General features: G+C 43.3%; 1 protein-coding gene across 11 annotated transcripts in view; it reads left to right on the top strand.

The window, feature by feature from the left end:
• Positions 1–17,085, top strand: part of dmd (dystrophin) — a 202,169-nt gene that overhangs the window by 11,759 nt on the left and 173,325 nt on the right. The gene's annotated exons all lie outside the window — the stretch shown is intronic.

Here is a 17,085-nt window from a genome sequence, read left to right as displayed (position 1 = left end):
GGGGAATTTGCATTAGCCTTGACCAACACCCCTCACCCAGCGTGGTCTCTTTGTTGCCGATGCATCAAAGGACGACCACTGTGCTTTCAACAGTTTCATTTGACTTCTTCTCCCATTGGAAAAGAGACATCTGTAACCCAAAGAGTGATTAGCGCTAAGCTTGCCAGCTACAGCTGTTGGTGTTAGTCGCTACATCCCCTTGGTTCTAATATTTCACACAAACACTGTGATTCATTTTGTTCAAGCACTTCTTGCTCTGGGCGGGGCTTAATCCAACACACATGGATACTTTAACATTTCGGATTGACATGGTCTCTCTTGCTACTTAAAAATACGTCAAGTAAAATGCAAAATATCCAGGGATCCCTCAAAGAATTATCAAGACAAAAACAAGTCAAAGGGCTAACTTGCAGATGAGCGCTGAGACACCGACAGAGCGAGAGAGAGAGAGAGAGACGGTGGGAGGGCTGGGGAGGAGAGGGACAAGGCTCTGATTGCACTTAATTGCTGTTCACACGCGGGGCGGGTCTAATCACTCTGGGGCCGCATGTACGCATGTCTCCTTCTGTGCGCGCACCCGTGTGTGTGTGTGTTTGTGTGCAGATGCTGATTCCCCCCCCCCGGCCTCCGGGTTATAGCCCCTGAGCTCTTCCGAGTGGCGGCTCGGTCGCGCTTTAGCCTCGGTTTATAATTAGCAATAGATTGTGTTCCAGGACCTCGGCTGCACACGCCTTACAAATCAGACAGGGACCCTCTTTGGAATTACATAAGAGAAGGAACAGGGAGCCGAGAACACAGAGGACGCCACATGGGTGCCTACTATCCTCTCCTTAATTCTAATGTGCCTGCAGCCAACACCTGCGCTGACAGATGTTGCCTTTTTTCACATATAGGCTTCACAAATCATACAACCTTTTGCTGCTGTACATTTTCTTTGAGCTGATCTTATTGGATAACATCTGGTGACAACTATGTTATTGTACGTGATAAACAGTGTAGTAAAATGTACTGTTATGTTACTATAATGTTATATTTACTTTACTTTATAATGAAATGTTAATGTACGCCCCTATGTTGGAATCATATTAATGAATTCAACTCTCTATAAGCCTAAATAAAGTCTGATTAATTTCCAGAAAGTGTGGTGATGACAATTTTTTTTTTTACCTTGTGCAAAACATAATGGCAAATGAATTGTTCTTGAAGCCACAAATGCAACTACACTTATCACAATAAAACACTGAAGGGAAGAGGCCCGTTGCCATTAGGCCCATTTCCAACAACAACATCAGCGACTGAGCGCTCTTTTCCTGGATCCTGACTGAAAGTCTATAAAATGCAGCGCCTGAGTAATCAAACTTCTAAGATTTACCTTAATTATGACCTGATGTGATGACGTGATGGTTAAAACGCTGGCCCGGAGAGGAGGATGAACGGCCTTCTGAAAGAGACAGCACCCAGCGTCAACCCGCCATGTTAAGCACAGGTGTCAAAATCATACTTAATTTGATTCTTTTTTTTTTGTAATTGAGAATTCACACGTGTCTGCAGTATAGCTTGAGCGTAATTGGAGACTGATTCAAGTCTGGTGGTTGCCTCCAACTGATTTAATTTAACACAAACAGAAGTGCAGATCAGTCAGATGCCGGTCTTCCCTTGGCTGGTTAGGTTTCTAGCCTCAGGGCCTGCGAGACTGTTTGTGGAGTTGTTTACAAGCTCTTAAGCTATACCATCGAATTCATGAAAGGGACTTCATTGGACTTTGAGAAACGGTGGTTCAAACATTCAGCATAACTCGATGCGTTTGTGGCTGTAAGGCACAAAGGTTTGGAAAAAATGTTTCTCTCTAAAATCTTTTCAACTGAATTCTTCAACGTGTTCTCATACCACGGTTTGTATGAGACCTTTTAAAGGGATTTCCAAATTGTACATCAGTCCTCTTAATTTGCCTGCTTTGTGCTCACATAGAAAACACTCAAGCTTTTGTTATGTTCCTTGAACCTTCCCGTGGAATCTTGCTTCTAGCACCAATATCACTACTTGATGATGGGTGGATCTTTTTTTGGCTGAGTCTAACTTTGTGTTGCTAAACAACAGCCTGCAGCTGTCATGATATTGTGCTTTGTTTTGTCCCAAAGAGTCCTCTATGCCACAACCAGTAAGTCTTGTAGGATTGAATTTGGTGGGCAGTGGATTGAGTGAGTGGAACTGGGTAATATTGCTTTCCAAATTCACATAGCTACTATCTCTTCTTTTGGGTGGATTGGCCTGAGGGGACTTGAGGTCTTTCTTCTTGTCCTCATAACACGCACGTTGGTGGTCTGTGACTTACTAGAAGAGATTGCATCCTCGGCAGGTCTGACATTCAAGGTCGAGGGTTGATCCTTTTACCACCCTGTAATGTATAGTGGCCACTTTCCTGTATGAGATACAACCAAGTTCATGCCTTTGCCTCACACTCTGGTGTCAGAAGTCAACTGCCTTGTTTAATTAATGATTCTAGCCTTAGTTAGCTGCCGTCAATGACAGTTCTTCAGAAAATGTTTTTTTTTAATTGTGCAATATTTTACAAAATGTAACCACATTTATGCCAGAGGCTAATAAAGTAGCAAATTTTGAGAATTAGGAATAGACAAGATCATTCAAATTAAGGAAATACCAACAAAAGAACAAGAAAACACATTTTTGGAGAGCCAATTGGTGGCTAACTTTAATAATTGCTGCCATCAGATCTGCCCCACTACTATGAAAATTAATGATTTTGTCTATACTTCAAAAATGTATTTAGGACTGGTGAAAGTGTTCATATTCAATACATGTAAACCTTATTTCATCAGAAGTTTCAAATTCAAGACAACAAAGCATAACTGTGTGTTTGCAGTAGGATCGCACCAATATATGCCAGGGGTCCACACCCATCTTTTAACATACGTATCTGTTTATATTGTTCATTCTTGCTTGTATATTTTTTTATTGTATTTTAATGTATCTTATTTTATTCTTATATTGCACCTATGCACAAAATGTGTAACAAATGTGGCAATAAATGACTTCTGATTCTGATCTTTACTTAGCATTAGCCATACATTCCTTTTATCTTGCAGGTTATCATCATTTAATAATATCAATGCTGTGTTTCTACTGTTTAGGTGGTGATCTTGGAGTGATCTTGCAAGATTGTTATACTATCTGCCTCACTGTAGTTGTAATTCAGTAGATAACGTGTATCTGGTTAAGTGCTAATTGATCTAATTTAATCACTGGAGATGCCCGCAGGTGGACTGCATCCTCTAATAATGCAGATATTAATAACAACAACAATTGCAATTATTGCATTGATACAGTGGAGGGGGAGGGAGGGGGCGGGTGTTTGGGAGTGAAATTGCTTTTAATAAGCAAACAAAGCCCGCAACTCAACAACCGGCAAGGATTATTTCACTCTGGGAGTCTTTAATAAGTAAAACTAACAGTGTGATGGAATTAGCTCGCGTGGTTGTCTGACTCAGGGTGGGCGTGGGGGGGGCGTTTGACAGTGATCTTACCTCCCTGCGGCTCGTTAGTTGAATCAAACAACAGAATAATGGAGAACTGAGGCCAAGCTACAGTAGTCTCTGCCCCTTCTTGTCCCCCTCTGTCCCCCCGCACACCAACACACATGCACAGGTGAACCCGCACACACTGAAGACACCCATTGGAGCGTAGTGCGACCAAAAAGCTCCAAATGTTTATCAAAAAGCCGGGAACAAAGAGGTGGTAATTACAAACAGGTGTGCAAGTGCGAGTCCGTATGGATGTGTGCGAATCCGCAGGCCTGTCTGCACACATTTTAACCGCGCGCTTCATCCGAGCCCTCGCTCGTCTAGCTAATGACTCCGCCCCTCCGCGGGGGGGGAACACGAGTACATTCATCGCCGCAACAATGCCGATGCCATAGCAACTGTAGCCGGGATACAATACAGGAGGCGCGGAGGTCCTTGGCAACCCGGGTGCCTTCTACAAAAACTCCCAGTGAGCCCAAAGGCAGCTGGAGCTGACACATGGCTACAGTCCTATACAGTGTACGCATACAAGTGCATGTGTGTATCTGCCCCATTTATGCTGGGAGCCGTGGAATCTACCAGATCCCCAGTTTAGTGCTTTTTGGAATTGAAAGAGCAGCTGAGAGTCTCTTTGTCCGTGCCGTGGAGCAACGGCGGTGAAAAGCGGTTCGGAGAGACGACGTTCTCAGCAGGAGAAAGGAAGACGTCTCTCAAAATGGGAACACTTGAGTGGGTACTTGGGACTTTTGTGGAAGGACGTGGTCATTAAAAAGTGTGCCACAGTCGGTAGTTTTTCAAACAACTCAGTTAGCGTTGGTTAGCTAGCGCTGCTTTTGTTTACTTTGAGAAGTGAGAGAGCTATGTTGTTATTTTCTCATGGACAATCAATCAAGAAGAGTCCCTCCCCTGCTGGTCAGTAGAGGTATTGCACGGCCTTTTAAGCAAAAGATGGAGCTGGATTGGATTCACTTTTACAGTCAAATGTTTGTCAACTTTACTGCAATTGTTTCCCATGATTGAAAATGTGTATGTTTTAGTCTCTGTGTGAGCACCTGGTGATTAAAGACACCGCCTTTTGGCGGGTTTAATATTTTGCTAAATGAATTGCCTCACAGTGTGGCTTAATCAAGGAAGCTGGTGATTAAAAGCCCAAGTTTTAGATACACACACAGGTGCTTGTACTAACACACCCGTGGTGTAGGCACACACGTGTTGTCACATTCCTATACATGCTGTCTCCTTAATGGCGCCGCTTTCTAGTCTGAAGTGAATTTTAATTAGGAGAATATTGGGAATTGTAATAAATTATTTTAATGACCTGCAAATGATTTCTCCCTTCTCTGCAGAGAGAAAGGGGGAGAAGTTTCACCATGGGAGGAAAGGGGAGTGTGTTCAGCTACACTCTAAAATGTCCAGTAATCAATTGCATAAATTTACTTAACCCTTTGGCTAATGAACGTGAGCTGTGTCTGTGTGTGTTTGTGTGTGAGTGTGTGAGTGTGTGTATGTGTGTGCTGGTACCAGCTAAACTAAGCAGCAGATTGCGGAGATTTTTAACAAACTGGTCCGGCTGTGTCCCTATCTGTCACCCTCCCCTTTCAATACAAATACACAGAAACGGTCACACACGTAGGGAGGGTCATTATCAAATCAATCAAAACTACTGACCCCCCCCTATTCTATTCCCAGGTCGGCGGAGGAATAAGTCAGGAAAGTAAACCACTCTTTAGGCTAGCACAGGAATACAGATGATCCAGTACGTGACGATGGACACACACAGCGATCACGGCCTGGTATTCAAGGCATCTCACCGGGCTACGTCTTACACTCTCATCAGAGAGCAGGGTACATGCCCCCCCTGGCGGTCAAGGCCCCCACCCCCCACTGCTGATGAAAGAACCAGACACTCTTCAGTCAACAGACCCTAACAGCTTGAACACGACCTCCAGGCAGCCTTCTCGGTTCTGCGTTATCCTGCCTACCTCTGAGGGGTGTGACGCTGCACGTCTCCCATCACACAGCCGATCGCTTCGCCGTGGGGGCCACGGGGCTCTGATGATGTGAACGGGAGCTTGATCGATGGAGTTATGGTCATGCATTTGGACATGAAAAATGTTAAAATACTAAAACATAATTTGAAAGCATTAAAAATAACCTTTATGATTGGGGAGGAAAGCTCAGTAGTCTTTAAACAACACTGAAGTTGTGAGTTCATTCTTTTAATAGTCAGCCTTCCCCTGAATCGGAATTGCACTCCACTCGTTATCTCTCAACAGCAGCTTCATTCATGAGTAGTGCTTCAGTGCAGACGGAGCAGAAATTCTGCCACAAGTCAATCAACCAAGAAATCCATTCACAAAGGTGGTGTATAATTGGTTATGACAGACTAGAATTGTCCTTGTATTCATTTTTGGTATTATTATTTTCATTATATTGAAAATATGAGATTGGGCTTCAAATGATCAAGGCTGGATAGTGCTGGCGCTCCCTTATTCCAACTCTGGATTGTATCAGATTAAAAGTGATCGAGAAATACAGATGATTTATTGAGTAGCAATTATCCTGAGACTTTGAACACGTTTGCTCAAAATATGCTTTTGATCATAAAAAAAACCCGTGTAATTTGATAAAGTTGGCTGAAGAAGAGCGAGATTAAAATACTCAACCTCTACTGCCGAGAACTTCTCTTAGAACGAAAATCCCCCTGATTAAAATAACTCACAATTGTCAAATACCATATTGTCAAATGATTAAAATGAAAGTGTGAAAGTTCACATCGTTACTTCTTTAATTTGTTAACCCTGAGTGGGCGCTTTCGTTAGAACCCGCGGAAAAACGCATATGGAGTACTTTATCCCTAGGGGTGGGAAAAGCCAGCGATTTTTGGTTCAAATGAGCTGGGCAGCAAAAGCCAGAGAGTAACACTGTCCATGGTCTCCTTGCCACAAGCACCTGACGCAGAGGAGAGTGACACAAATACCAGCAGTTATACCGGGCCTATTCCCCCCCCCCCCCCCCCACCGTTGTGAATGTGACCTTCTCGATCCCCGCGACGGTGAACAACAACGCGTTCTTATCAGAAGCGGCGCGTCTTCGGGCCCAGTGTCTGACACGCTGGGACCAGTGGGCTCAACATCTCGCCAGTGGCTGTTTGATGGCGAGCAGATAAGGCTGCACTTGACAGAACTAGTTTTATTTGACCGATGGCTTTAATCCCATTGCAGACGAATGGCTCCGTGGGCCTTCCATCATGCACTGGCTCTGACGCGCTGACACTTATTCTGCACCTGCTATCAACTCAGGAGGAAGTTCACCAAATGCATAATGCAAAAATGTGTTCATGTAATATTCATCTGGTGGTAAATGTGTTGTGTTAATACGGAATGAATCTAGTGAACACCATTGTTTTCAGAAACAAACCTGCAACTTTGACTTTACTATCATTTTACATAAAGAAAAGAGAAGCTAATTAAGAAGTAAAAGGTGTTTTTTTATTGGGTTCCTAACAGTTCCTTTCATTTCCACTTGTTATTACTGCTGAATTAAAATGTTTTGATGGAGAAAAGTCTCCCAGTGCAACTGAACATGACGATTAACTGTACACTCCCAGCAGCACAAGCCTCCCACTAAAAAGCAGTTATTCAGCTCCATCAGCCCCAAAACACGATAACTTTAAAAATGGCAGCTTTTTGGGGCGGATGTGTAAGTAATGAAACAATGGCTCTTATACCGATTCTCTCATCCATTTTATCTGCATTCCTGATCAGTGTTCCTGCCGGAGCTTAAGTGCTATCGTAGTGCTTTGGTGTGATCGTTAACTTTGAGAACACACACACATGGTGAGGTGTGAGCTTCAATCCAAATGAACCAATATGAAACGTGCCCGTCTTCTCAAACAACAACAAAATAAAAGTCGACTCGTAGCGACCCTCTACTTGTGTCTTCAGCTGACGGCTATAGTTATAAAGGGACGAATTCAAAATATTTTAAACCTAAAATATGTGTCTCCTCCCCCCACTCCCTGTGTCCCTGGAGGTGGAGGTTAAGTGTGTTTCAGTATCCTTTCAGCACATCAGCCAATTAACCCATAGCAGATGACCCAGGAAATGAGCTGATATTCTATTCATGAGGAGAGAAAAAACACTTTGCAGAGCAGAGCGGCGATCAAGCCCCCCCCCAGTGCAGATCCTTACACTCGATAATCCCCCTCCCCTCATTTACTCTTTTTTTCTCATTTGGACAAACCAAAATCCAATCATCACGTCTTGTAGAATTTTCCTGGTCTACAAATGCTGGATTTGATGGATGCTCAAGAGCTCTGAAATCTCCAGTTCCTCTCTCACAGAGGCGATCAGCAGACAACACAAGACGTATAAATCACAAATTTAAGGAAAGGGGGGCGGGGCGGCATTTGGGCGGCAGCAATTTGCTCCCCACTTCCAGTCAATGGATGGGCTTGACTTTATAATTAGATCTTTTGAAAACATGTCCACCCACTGTCACGGCATGATTGTGAACACGATACCGAAGGCACCTTGCGAGTTGTTAGCCATGAGTGTGTGAGGACCATTATTTACAAAAAAAAACAACACTTAAGATAAGTGTAGTCATCAATATTTTAGAAAATGCTGAGAACTGAACACCATCCATCATGACACCAAGCCAGCTACCGGCTCTGCATAAGGCTAACTTAAATGGATAGGGAGAAATTGGAAATAATTGAATTTTCCATTAAAGCTAATGCAGCATCGGTCAAGCTGACGTGTCGCTTTTGGTTTTTCCTTTGAAATGGTTCTGATATCAAATATCTTCCTGTGGAGAAGAAGCTCCTTCCACTGGAGACAAAATCTTCTGACTCAAGCAGCCGTGAGAAAAATGATACCATTGTGTGTTCTTGAAAACCACCTCAGAGCGTGTAGTTTGTAAAAGTTATGTGGTTAATAAGTTATTGGGTTCTACTTTTGTTTTTTTTACGTGGTGTAAAAAGCAACAATAACATTGTTATACTAGTTTTAATACTGATGCCGGGCTTCAGTTCAGCTTATCCCCAGCTTTATTGTATTAGTTACAATTTTGCACTTCTTTTCTTCAGGTTCTCTGTGTGTATCAGTTAAATTGAACTTCTATTGTAGCGTATATGTGGAATAACATGTATCATTACCACAACAATATACGTGTCAAAATAAATTACAACCAGTGAAGGGGACAAAGAAGGACCTTCAAACTAGACTTTGGATTATTGGCCCGACTCTTTGTACAAGGCTGTCTGCTGGACTTCTCTTTGCAGTTAACTCGCCTTTCATGACATCGACAGTTAGACTGCTACACAGCAACGGTGGAGTTTCAGACTCTCAACCCCCTACGGAAGTCTCAGTTTGTCAGCCTGTGATTTTCTCAAGAGATAGATAGGAAAAAGGGAGAGAGAGACAGAGAGAGCGAGAGAGAGAGAGAGAGAGAGAGACTGTACCAGATCACGCCAGACGGTGAGCGCGCCGGAGGAGGAGGAGGAGGAGAAGGAGGAGGAGGAGGAGGAGTCTCTGGTGCCGGGAGGCTCTCAAACACCGGGACTTCACCGGTACATCCCCGGGACTGGGATTGACAGCGAGCGGATCACTCTGACACACTTCGGAGTGTTGCTCCCCCCCCCCCTCTCCCCTACACACACACCTTCCTTGTGTCAGGCTTTTTTAAACACACGGTGACACTGGCACACGCACCTCCATCGGCGCGTTCACCTGGATAAGCACAGAGGACGTTTTTACGCGCGTTTTTTTGGGAGGGGGGATCGGGAGGAGGGAGATTGGGAAGCACACCTCGCTCATACACCTGTTCACCTCATCCCCGGAGCGCCTCTGCCCGGGTGGGCTTGGATTATTCTTGGCTCTGAAAGGCACGTTTTCAGGTAAGACCCTGGAAAGCAACGGCTGATTGCCGGAAGAACGCGCACCGCGCACCTGGAAGTCGCCTCAGCCGTCCCGCCGTGCATGTGGTTTGGGGCGCAGTTTCTTTCTATTTGTATTTTTTTTGTCAAACAAGTCCAGCTGACGTGCCTGGCTGGAGAGCACGCGCGGCATGTCCAGCTCGTTTTGCCAAAGGGGATTATGGGGATTTAGTTTTGGAGAATTCTGCCTCGCGTTGTTTCGGGAATAAACTCCGCACGAAAAACAGGGCAGACGGAGCGTAAGAGACCCGCGAGGGTGAATGGCATTCCTCAGCATTAAGCGCGTGAACCGGCGTGCGCGCGAGGGATTACCGCAAGTCATTTGTTAATTCTGTGCACGCGTTGTAGGTCGGTCCTTTCCATAAAGTGCCATTCAATTTAGAGAGGGAGCCAGTGAGGACATCCAGACCCCGCTGCATGTAGGTTCGCGCGCGTGCGTGGTGTGCGTGTCCTGTCTCGCTCACACTATCAACGTCTAATCCCCCCTCCCTCCCCGCTTTTTTGTTTACCCTGTGCACGAGGTAATGACAGCTACTTTGCTTAATAAAGTACTTCATATCCATGTTCTGGAATAATTACCAGCAGCTAGGTTTTTGTATAGATGTATTTTTCTAAATCTGAGCCCTGGACTGAATATCCATTTAAAAAAGGCCCTGTGGGAATATTAAGTTGATCCCTTGGGAGACAAACAGCACAAAGATGCTTGTTCACGTAAACACAGAGCAGCTGTTACAGGTTGCAGAAAGCAGACGGAAATACTTGACTTGAAGTACCACGAGGCTAATAAAAAAAAGACCCTGAAGGGATGCCGGAAACAGTAAGTGACATCAGGAAACAATAAATCCACGTGCAAACAATGTGTGTAAAGTGGCTCCAATGAAAGATAACTACAGTGCAAGTGGAAACTGTGGTTTGGAAATTAACGTATAATGTAATTATAAATAAAGTAAACATGATTTGTGGTTTATTTTTAATTTTTTTAATTGAAAAATGTAAAGTAAAAAGTTCAATGATAGAGTTTGTAGCAGTTGAAATTATCTTCAAAATTGAAATAAATAAAATATTTATTTATTGTATATACATGTACATATACAATATCTGTTAAAAATATTTGTATTTAAAAAAATCATTTTTTATGTCAGGGATATCTTTTTCATCAATTAATTTCTCCTCTCTCACTAAATATCCATAATTCCTAAAAATGTCAACACCCTTCATCGGAGTTTAGAATCGTGGCCAAAGGGCAAAAGCATTGCATCTCATCACTCGATGCACATGTGATGGCCAAGGCATCCTTCAATTACAGCTGGGCTTTTTAAGCCCCCCCCCCCCCCCACACACACACACACTTTAAACTAAAGGCAATACAAATTAAGAAGCTTGGTATTCCAAAAGGTTGCCAATCATGTATAAAGTACGAAGCAAACTACCACTATAATATGAGAAAACAAACGTTACTACGTTAGGAATATGAATGGTGAGGGGGCATAATGTAAACACAACACATCATTGCATATTCATTTAAAAGCTGATTGAATGGAACATTAAAACATCATTATAGAGAGAATGATATATTTTTTTGGGAAAAAGGGGTAGCCTGTAGAACATCTTATTCTGTACAAATGCACCGATTCAAGTATCGTATATAACATCTAACATCTAGATTGCACATTGGTGACAATGTAGGTGATTGACTGAATTAAATTACATGTGTAAACACTTGACCACTTCGTTGCAGCATTTAAAAGGCTCATGCTTAAATTACATTTCCCAATAGATTTCTTTTAATGAGTTGCTTGTGTATGATTTATTACCGAGCAGCTGTGGCTCAGTGGTAGACCAGGGCCGTCCTTCAATCGGAGGACTGTTAGTCCATGTCAATGTGTCCCCCTCGCCTCGCCAAATTAGGAGCCTTAGTGAGAGTTCTAATGGGCAGGTCAGTGGCACCTCGCATGGTTACCTCTGCCGCCAGCGTGTGAATGGGTGCACGATGATGTGTAGTGTTATGTGTAGGGCTTTGAGTGGTCAGAATACAAGAAAAAACGAACCCTGCGGATGAATAACAATTCAGTTTGTTTAATTCCATTTTGGTGTTGCTGTCAACGTAAACGAATGATCCCATTCACAAATAATTAATCAGACACTAGTATCCGATGCTCAAAGCCCTCTTCTCTGTATCGGGAATGAAAAAGTCAGTGCATTCCTATGGTTTTCTAATGGCGCTGTTTTGTAGGGTAGTGTTATCGTCACTTTTCCTCTCCCAACCAGTGAACAAGAAAGTCCAAAATAGTCAAATATATATACATATGATAGTGATTTATCTATACTGTATATTGTAGACCAGTCGACAAGCATCCAAGCAACCCTTGACGAGTAAAAAAACACCCTCCGCACACAGTCCGGTGGTGGGTCCAGTGATGCTGCAGTACCAGTTGATTATGTGTGTGTGTGTGTGTGTGAGTGAATGCTGGTGTTTGAGATCAGTCGTGAAATGAAGGCACAACGCCTTTTTTTCCCGACGCCTAGACACAAAAAGTGTACTGTGTGTGTGTCTTTGAGGGCTAGTACATTAGCCGCGTCTCCCTGGAAGCTGGCCTTACACCGTGTACTCTCCACCACAAAGATGTTGCATGTGAGTGTCAATGGGAGATTCTTAATTCCAGTCCCTTTACTGATTCACCCGTGTGTGCGCCTGTGACATCTATTTGCACATTGCACAACACCTATTCTAATAATAATAATAATAATGTGGTATTTGTTACAGCAGTGGACAGAAGCAGCTTTATAAAAGCTGTGTTCTTTCTCTTTGCATCTATACTTGCATTTCTTGACTTTTTATGAGGGCTTTAACTAGAAGATACATGGTCATGTAGTTCAGTTTAATATTTACTGGAAGAGCAAATACAGCCCAGCTATGTGATACTGTACGATTCACATCAATCAGATACACAATATTACACACACACACACAAACACGCCTACACAGCTAAATTGACTCTGTGAGATTCAATTTGAACTCTAAGCTGGTGTTTAATATTGTCCCAATCTTGTCAGTGTTAAATCAACACTCAACGAAGTGTTAACAATTTAACTCAGAATAAGTGTCAAAATATATCTGCTCAGTGTTGAATACAACGTCATTTAGCTGATGCTTTTATTAAAAGCAACTTATGTTGCATTTTTAACACATGGAGTTTACATTTTAGCCCAGGGAGCAATTCAGGGTTAGGTGTATTGCTCAGGGACACTTTGACATGGAACATGGGTAAGCCAGGGTTCGAACTAACAACCCTGTGCTCCTGGCGGACCCTCACCAATCCTTGTGCCATATTACATGGAGTTAACCCTGATACCGATAACTGTGACACTGTACAGTTACATTTCAATCCTATCAAAGAGTAAATTTAACTCTACTAAGTGTTGCAAATGAATCTGATCTTGACACTGGATAATGACTCCAACTCTTTCATACAATTGACTCTGTAAGAGTTGAATCAACTTTTTGCAGTGTGATATAAACTCTGCACTTCAACACTTTTACCCAACACCGGAAAATTAACTCTAATAATTTTGCGGTGTACATGCATATACACGCACTTTTCTCCCATACCCTAACCACATGTTTGTTGGTTTGTAGTTAACTGTTTTATCCTTCTCTTGTTATGTCTGTATCGTTCCATAAAATGAAATTATGATAAAAAATAACAAAAAGATACACAATATTGTATTGATTCATCTGTAGATCATTTTAATTAAGCAATTAACAGTTAATTTGTACAGTGGAGCCTTGATTTTAAATGCTAAAATCAGCATTCTCTCAGTATAACTTTCACCTTGTTTATTATGTTAGTTTAGCTATCGTGCTAATGCTAACCTGCTAATGCGCTTCCAGCATAACATTGACCTTGTTTGCCATCTTGGTTTAGTATGTTAGCTTACTAACACTCAGAGGTGTGGACTCGAGTCATGTGACTTGGACTCGAGTCAGACTCGAGTCATGAATTTGATGACTTGAGACTCGACTCGACAAAACGTACAAAGACTTGCAACTCGACTTGGACTTGAACACCGATGACTCGTGACTTGACTTGGACTCGAGCCTTTTCACTCGAGAAGACTTGCTACTTCCCATGAAAACTGGGGGAAAACATTTTCACACCACCGCGCCGCTCTGTTTATCTGCATCTGTCAAAGAAATGTGCGCCACCTGTATGCAGAGAACGCTGCCTGCACGACATCTAATCACTGCAGTCCATTTGACCGTATCAACGAGACAGCTCGTTCATGGTTACAAAAATCGGGATTTTTGAACCCGGATTCAGACTCCGATGGAAATCCTCGCCAACATTATGTCAACGTCCGTTATAAAGTAGTGTAATGAGCTGAGTTAAAGTTATTAGTTAATCAGTTATGCAGATGTTGCATGCGTTCACGTTATGCTCCGTTACCAGCTGTAGTTACGCGAGACAACCCGAGTTTTGGGGGGCCGTGTATGCGGAAGTGTTCGTTCGGCGTGGTGACGGCCAACAGTGACCGAAGTTGAGTTGTTTTATATAAATAAAGCCAGTCATCGCCTCCTTATTTACGCTGCAGCATTGGGGTGAGCGTTACAGTACTATAACACAGTCACAGTCGATCCACCATTACCCTTCCCTTCGTAGTCTAGGTCTGTGAGGCAGCGCACCGTCACCCAGGGTTCCCCGTCCCCACTATAATAAAATGACTTGAATTGACTCGAAAATGAGACTTGTTGGCTTTGACTTGTGACTCGACTTGGGACTTGCTTCGTCATTGACTCGACTTGACTCGGGACTCGAGGGCAATGACTTGAGACTTGCTTGTGACTTGCATAACAGTGACTTGTTCCCACCTCTGCTAACACTTACTGTACAACTCTGAAGATGAGGTTGTTGGCAATTTGTTCCTGAAAACCGTGACCTGCAGGTACGGCATGAATACCATGAATATGTAATCAAAGTCTCATGGCGATCCACTGGATATTTCTTCTTATGATATATTTCAGTCTGGACTCGTGTACTCAAGTCTTCTATTTTTGTGACCATACTCCTCCGCCTTTAATCTAAGTAAGATTTGAAATGCAAGGCTTAAACCTGTAATGCCGTGTTTGCATTGCGTGCTTTTGATACAGCTGCCACTGTTCACCCTGAGCACGACATGAGCTCGGGTCAAAGGGTCAGCCGGTCATAAACGTACTTCATCAAATCCTCCCAACTGCCCGACTTGTTCCGCATTCCACCCCCTGTGATTTGATATCAGCCTGTTTTGCGATACACTACACTCAAAGTCGGAGAAGGACAGTCCTTATATGTGTGCTCCCGTGAATGTGTGTCGCAGGTTGTGTTTTTTTGTCCTGCGGGATGCTTCCCAGGCACCACAGGTGCACGCTGGGATTTGCTACGCTAGGTCAGCTCAGCTCTGCTCACCTCGTTATCCTCTTTGGACAAGGACGAATGTAATCCCACCCCCCGCCCCAGCCCCTCCTCACAAACACACCTCGTTTTTTCTCTTACATCACCTCTCTTTTCCATTTTTATGTCAACCTGAGTCTCGTTCTATTTTTGTCCTCTTTTGTTAAAATGTTGTTTTGGTTCTCCTCCCTCTCTCACCCTCTGTATTGCTGTCTCTCTATCATCTATCTCTCTCTCCCTGTGTGTGTGTGTGGATTGATTGGCATGGTCTACTGTTGCTGTTGAGCCCGCTGGTCACGCTTGGTTTGGCGGGGGCAGGTTTGGCTCTCTGTGACACGGAGTGGGGTGGCGTGGAAAGTGGGATTGGAGGTGTCCTGTTAAAAGAAAAAAACGTTGCCATCCGTTAAACTGTGGTTCTTTCTTCTTGTCCTGTCACCCTCACACTGCCTAATGTGGCCCCTGTCAGGTCGGGACTGATGCAACTGAGCGAGCGTTGTTTACAACTTTGAATGTTAAAAGAGAGAGAGATTATCATATCTGACTGGAAAGCAAATGTGAATCATGTGGGTTCCAGAGGGCCTTTCAGCAACAAGTAATTGTTGGTGTAATTGCCAGTATAATGTGTGTAATTTTTATTTATTTAAGAGCATCACCATAATCTATCTATTTAAAGTACGTGGGGCGGGCAAATGTAACTGGTTGCCGAGCGCTACGGCCATCATAAATGCAAAAGTAAGATGGTATCAGGAAGGTAATGAACTTCATCCAAGGTAAAATTGTATCCACTACAATAATAAAAAGAGTTGCGACAGCACTAGAAAAAACAACGATTGTTGTAAATAATTCAAAATAACTATTAACTTAAATAAATAACTTTTGGATATTCAATTTGAATATTAAAATGAAAAAATGACCTAAAAAATATAAAATGTCTAGTAAAATAAGTAAAGGAATCAAAGCAGGTCTGTTAACGGCTCACTAACATAATTCTACATCTCCCATGTTCAGCAGAAAATCACAATGTGGACATTATCTCATGTTCTCCCTTTCTCCGTCCAGCACAATCTAGGAAACCTTGGGGGGAGAAGCTCGCCAGGGGTGTAGTCTGGCAAAGACCATTCCTCGAAAGTTTAGTCACCACTACTTCTCCTCGTTCTCCCTCCCCTTCACATGCCCCCCCCCCCCCGGTTTGCATCTTTAAGGGCTGCTGTGTCAAAGCCCGCAGGTTTAGGTTTCGCAGTTCGTGGCGCTGTGGGCGCTTTGACACATACAAGACACGTGTGCAAGACTATGGTAGAGCATGACTAGATCTCGCTTGGAACACATTGTTGGTGGGAAATTAGCCATATCTGTCATTTAAACCAGTAAATATCAGAATGAAATTTTTTCTACATCCCTTTTTTTCTACACTTACAATGTGAATCAGGTGCATTGTAGCTGCTGCTTTCTACAAGAAGCTGTTTGTATTTGCATCACTGGTATGATTGCCCGAATACATTCAATTGGAAAGGGAGGAGCAATCCTTTTATTTTGGCCGTATTGCAGTCGGTTGCTTTTGTTAGCAGCTGCCCATATTCAAGGTATGTCCATCTGAGCAAGGCTGTGTGCGTTTCTTTTTTTGAGATGTCGTCATTGATTAAAATAGGGGGGATAAATGAAAGAAAATAATAAGGTTTGGGAAAAGGAGTAATGTAGTAAAGAAAAGGTGTAAGAAAAGGTGGAAAAATGTAGAAAAGAAAAGCTCGTATTCCCCCTCGTATTTATGATCGCTGGACTGTCTGACCAGCTGGCTGAATATAGAGCCATGAAAAGCAGATGGAGAGAGAGCTATGTGTGTGTGTCTAGCCAGCCAAATGGAGCAATGGAAAGAACAGCTTCGTGGATGCGTGTGTGTGTGTGTGTGTGTGTGTGCGTGCTGTGATTGTATTGACAGCTAGCTTATTGTGGCGCCACCGATGCCCTCAATAAATCACCTAGCCCCTCATCCTGTGAGACTGTTAATGTGACATCCTCACACACTCCCATTAAGCCCCAATCTGAGTGTGTGTGTGTGTGTGTGTGTGTGTGTGTGTGTGTGTAATAGACGACGGGGCAGGCGAGAGGGTGAGAGCCGGATAGTTAGAGGAGTCGGGCGTGAGGTGGAAAAATAAAGCCTGGCGGTTAGAGGTTGAAAAAC

This window comes from Pungitius pungitius, chromosome 3, assembly GCF_949316345.1.
Source record: "Pungitius pungitius chromosome 3, fPunPun2.1, whole genome shotgun sequence".
NCBI classification, from domain to species: domain Eukaryota; kingdom Metazoa; phylum Chordata; class Actinopteri; order Perciformes; family Gasterosteidae; genus Pungitius; species Pungitius pungitius.
This window is presented reverse-complemented; position numbering and strand designations above follow the sequence as displayed.